Source organism: Lupinus angustifolius, chromosome LG02 (genome assembly GCF_001865875.1).
Source record: "Lupinus angustifolius cultivar Tanjil chromosome LG02, LupAngTanjil_v1.0, whole genome shotgun sequence".
Lineage (NCBI taxonomy): Eukaryota > Viridiplantae > Streptophyta > Magnoliopsida > Fabales > Fabaceae > Lupinus > Lupinus angustifolius.
Window position 1 is genome coordinate 22,571,751 of NC_032010.1, and position 6,000 is coordinate 22,577,750.

Here is a 6,000-nt window from a genome sequence, read left to right on the forward strand (position 1 = left end):
TTAAATTATCCATATTGGATAGTGTAATGTTTTCTTTGATATAGTTTTCTTAACCTTCAAACCTTCCTCATGTTACTTGAATTGAGATCTTCTATATCATTTTTTATGTTTAACCTAATACCACTAATATGAATTTCACTATCAAATAAAAATTGAGTTAACTAAAGTTAACAATATTACATCCACTTATACTTGAATGGTTTTTAGAGACAAAGAGATAGTTATTTTGAATGATTTCTGTTCTTGATACTCATGTTTTCAACCTTATTGTATGACTTTTATCCCTACCAAAGTCTAGTAAAATCTTTTATTTCTCTACCAAATTCCACAACACATTTATTTGAACTTCATATCTATATCATATCTAGACCTGCACTTCCTCTATTCTCTGTTGCCATACCGACACATAGCAAAACAACCCCTACAAGCCCCACATCCATTATTTCTTTGGAGAAATGATTAGGTTTTTGGAGGTATCTAATCCAGTGGGGGCTATTTACCTGTACATAACAGTGCAGGTTCATGAAATTGAAATGATGCTTAGTACGTATAAGTTCTCATCAATTTGGTTAGGCATATATGCGGTCCATCCAATGCAGCTTTCAACTATGAACCACAAATTTAAACCTCTAACGTATCTCGCAAACAAGGGTGGTCTATGATTTCACGTGTGAATTTCAAGTGATACGGTCATATATCTTCACAGGAATTTGTCTTGTTCAAAAAATTACACATTATTTTTAAGTGAAGAACTAATTCCTTTTGGGTTCATGCCTATTACTCCCAACATGTGTCAACTTTCAGGAATCAAATCTTCAACCTTGGAGATCCTTTGGAGCCTTCCAGATACTACTCCAATCAAATTAAAATTAAAGTACATCATTGACCATTTATATCTAATTATCACTAATTCTTCCAAAAAAAAAATTCAAATAAATGAGAAATAATTTAATGTCGATATATAAATATATTACATCCATAAAAGTAATATAAATTAATAATATAGTTAGGAGTATTGTAAGTCTTTTTTACACTGACCATGACTATCAAGCTAGATGAGTACTGGGTTATATGAAAATGAGTAAGCGTATGTTCTTGAAACATTCAATCGCTATTGTCACCATGATGGTATCTGTTTGAACACTCATCATTGTGATCGTCACAGTTCTCAAGCTTCCAGATGCATCAACCAAGAAAAGAGAATGGGGTTTTACCCAATCACCAAATCGAAAAAGTTGAATTTGCAAAATGTGAAATTGTGCAAGTTTGGTGAAATGATGGTTGGTATTTTGCCTGGAGATCTTGCTTTTACAGTTTTTGTTACTTCTGAAGAAGCTTTCAATCGAGATCTACGTTGGAGTGTGAATGATAGATTGAATGTAACATCTCAGCCTTGACATGCCATCTACTAGAGAGAGCTTTTCGTGACTCAAACCTCATGACTTCGGAGACTTATAGTCACAAATTTCATTGAGTCGCTATCGCTACCACTAAGCTAATAGTAAATTCAACAATAAAATGCTCAATCAATTCAGGGGTCTAGAGGGGTCGCTTGTCAAGACTGATGTGTTAGATTCAAACCAAACAAGTTGAATGATGCATACACAATTGTTACTTGTATATTTGGATTCTCAGCTATCCCTCGTGCACTGTCTTCAGTTAATGTTCTCTCTTGTGAGCTTGTGTCATATGATTCAATATCTAGGTTTCCTTTGTATATCTCAAAAGACATTGATGAATTGCTTAAATAGGATTTGATCAGAAGCAGTAGATGTTACAAAGATTGAGATTGTTATTCATGTTATGTATTATGGATGCTGATTTCGAGCAATAATCTGTTGTAGCTGATGATTCAGAAGAGGGTTGACTATATTCTACTTTTGATTTTTGATATGTTGTAATACATTTGTATTACTGAGGCCAAATATCCATACTTATCCATGTAACAATGTATGTACTATTACTAACTTTCTTTAATTAACTAAACTTATAGGAATGAAGTTAAATTTCTGATGTCACGGTCAATTTGTTTATAAGTGAATACAAGTAATTACTCTTTAAAATTTGTAATGAATCTTCAACAAAATAATAAGACATAAAAAGGGTGCAGAGTATTGACTATTGAAGAATGAAATACATAAAACTTAGGCGTGAAGGAGTAAAAAGATCATTGTGCCATGTTATATGTATTTCCCTAACCATGCAGGAATGTTCAAGAAGGCTAACATAAATGAAGGGAATGGTATAACAGTGTAGGTCTACGTTTGACTAGGTACTGTCACTGGTTTTGAGTCTTCTTCCCTTTCATGTTTTTTGTTTAGCATCTAAAAAGATACTTCCATAGTTAAAGTCACCAATGACATTAATGATTTTACAATAGAAAAACTGAGATTGTGTCTATAATGAGCAACAAGTAAAGGTACACACACCCTTCATTTAATCTTGAAGTGTATGCTGATCTTAACCCACTAAAATATAATGGTAAATATATATTTTCTCACTTTAGAGACAATCTCAGACCTTATTCTTTAGATGTTTCACTTGACAAGCTTATCTCATCTATCATTAGAGGTACAAAGCTCCACTTGAATTTAATTATAAGTAATTCCAAATAAATAGTCCCAGAGTATTTCACTGCAGCTCAAGACAAATTGCATAAACCTAACATAGGACTATCTTGTTTTTGCTTTAACCATTCTAGAATTGTTACTTCCATAAGATAATAATAACAACCAGTAAATATAAAACCAAAATCATCAACTAGCAATAAGAAAGATTGAGCATGCCTCCAGATAGTATCTCACCATGTTGTTGATCAAATTGTGGAGTGCAATTATACTTGTTATGAGAGATGATAGGTATATATATTACCAGCATCATATCATTCGTTTTCAATGCACAAGGAGAACAAGGATCAACTATCTAGAAAGGACCTTCAAGATTCCCGAACCATCTCTTTCAAGGTATGTGGATGTCCCTCCCAACCTGCTGGTGGTACAAGATCTCATGGTTTAAAGGTAGCTTCCCATGGATGACAAGGTAAAGTACAAATTAGTATCGGATTAGCCAAAGTGAGCTTGCTTGTAAAGTGAGTAAGGGTATATCCTCCCTTAAATAATTAAGATTACAATTCACTTCAGATTAAGTCAAGGATTTTAATTTTTATTCTCGGATTTAGAATAATTCTAGGGCATGAACTAATGCAAGCATATATATACATCTAAGTTCAAATTAGCTTGCTTCTTCATATATTAAACCCATGAGTGCATCTACTTACATTTTATACAATGTAAGATTTTTTCACTATCACGAAATCCTTTTAAGCTTATAAAAATGATTTAAAATTTTATTTAACATTTACCTTTTCAGAATTTTGAGTTACAGAATTATTTATTGAATTATTAGAATCAATTTCATCATATAATAATACCTACGGAAAGAGAGAAAATCCTGATATAATTAGTTTTTTTGGTATTTTTAATGCGGTACTATTATTTATTAAATAATTCTCAGTATTTAAAAGATTGGTTTTGGTCACGACATATACTGGAAAACAATACTTTTATATTCCCCAAAGAACTTTTGTTCTTGTTGTGCGTGTTATCTCATTTAATTTCCATTATATAATAAGAAACCAACGATAAACTAGTGGATGCAAACCATGTTTCCTAAGGATAATGGTGGTTTGTGACTTGAGTATTAAAGAGGAATAAATGAAAATATAAGAATTTTATAATCATTTCATAAATCTATTTTATGATTTAATCTTCTATTTTATTTCATCCTTTAACAAAATTTAATTCATGGAGAGACGTTAACGGTTAGGGATAGAGTTCTAAGCTAACCATAAAATTAGATCAATTGTGAATAAAAAAGAAGTGAATAGAAAAGTAAGAGAATAACACACAAGATTTAATGTGAAAAACCATTCAGCGTGAGAGGTAAAAAATTACGGGCGACCACTAACAATGTTTCAATATGAAAAAAGGAGAGTACAACAAATCATCTTATAATGATGAAGACAAAGAATATTATTTTCTGTCACAAATATTTTCTCAAATGGAACAAAAATTCTCACCAAAATACACTCAAGACTCTTGTGTTTTCCTCGTATTTTGGGAATCCTTCCTAATTGATGTGGAAGCAAGACCAATGAATCTTGGTAGATGAACCATTGAATAATTCAATGATGACTATTCTAAGGTCTTGTAATTACTCCTTGAGTCTTGAGATTATGAAGTCTAACTTAGAAAGTTGGAGTAGCACTTTTCAAAGTGTCTTGAAAAGTATGACATCAATTAATCCTCTACTGTGTCTTTATGATGGAGCCTTCCTCCCCTTCACTATATATAGGGGACTTGTGAGGAAGAGACACAACAAGCAAGTGAGAAAAACAACATAGAGAGAAAGTGAGAGTTTATATCCACACAGTGTGAGATTTATATTCCTAGTGAGATACTAGAGAGTTTGTATTTCCATCCTTTTTGGGTGAGATTGAGTTTATCCTATTTGTAAGAGAGAGTCAAATATTGTAATCATACCGATGACAACCTCTAGGGGATGCCTTTGTTTTAAGGATCATTTAGCTTGATAGTTTAGGACTTTTGGAGTCCAAATTCGGTTTTGTGAAATTATGGTTTGTTTTGTGCGTGAGGCAGGTTGTATGAGTTGTAGGTTAATGTTGAAGTTGGAAAAGAATGGAAGGGAAGAAGCGCCACAAGCAAGGTTGCTTGATAAGCTATGAAGTTCGCCACAAGCAAGGATGCTTGATGAGAACAATAATGGTGGTCACGGCCAACCTAGGTTTAGGAGAAATGCTCTCAACTAAACAAAAACACAAAGGTTTAACTCAAAATTCAACTTAACTTTTATTAATGATTTGATCAAAATATAAATAGGCAAAGTTGCCTTGGCTGAATAGAAAATAGACTAAATCCTAATTAACTTGAATGATTGAAATCATAATGTAATTCCTAATTAAATCAAGTAGATAAGATCTTTAAATAATGTGATTTGGGTTGAATAGTCTTCACGGTTTGGAGGAAGATTGAGATGAGATGATTATTGTTGATGCCTTGACCAAGTCTTGATCTATTTGAAGATTCGCATGTCTCTTTTGATTTCAAAATCCCCACAATTTGGAGAAGATAAGATAGTGAACCAAGTCATTTGCCAAATTATATCTATCTTCAAGCAACCGAATTTATCTTCAAGCAAGTTGAATAACAACTTTACAATCTAATTTCCTTGATTATAGATATGTCATCCTTAAGGCCATAAATAATCTATCTTCTTTCAAATTCAAATTCAAATTCACCTATCTTCTTTTAAATTCGTTTTCCCTCTATGCTTTATCTCCATGTTTGTCTTAGAGATAAAGTGTTAGTTGAATTGCCTTATCTCCTTGTTTGTCCTTATAGATAGAGTTCCTTACGTGCCTCCTTCCTTGAAATGATCATGCCTTGACTTCCATTTGCCCTAGCCACATGAAAGGCTTACCCTTGAACTTAAGTAAACTAATTGGTCATGAATATGGACCAATGTTACAAATAATTCCCAACCCATATTACATGAATTAAATACTAAAAATACTTGAATGAAAATAAACCTAAGACTATATGAGAATGCAATCTCATTTATTTGAATCAATGAAAATAAAATAAACCTAAGTAGAAAGTGACCTAAGGACATAAATGTAATCCTCACATACCCTCTCCTTGGTCAATTGTGTCCTTTGAGACTTTAAGGATCCCTGCCTTGGCTTTGGCCCTAGTTGTAGGACCATCATAACTTCTCTTGCCCTTGGAATCAAAGATAGGAGAGTTTACATCACATACTTTCTATAGTGGAGATATTTTCTGGAATAGGTACCATGGTTGTTTCCTTTTCACATTGAGAATGTTTTTCCACGTTAAAATTCTTGGTATTATTATTCTACTCTTCTCTATATTCTTTATCCACTTGCCGCTTCCACAAGTGCCCACTTTGCATCACACAGAG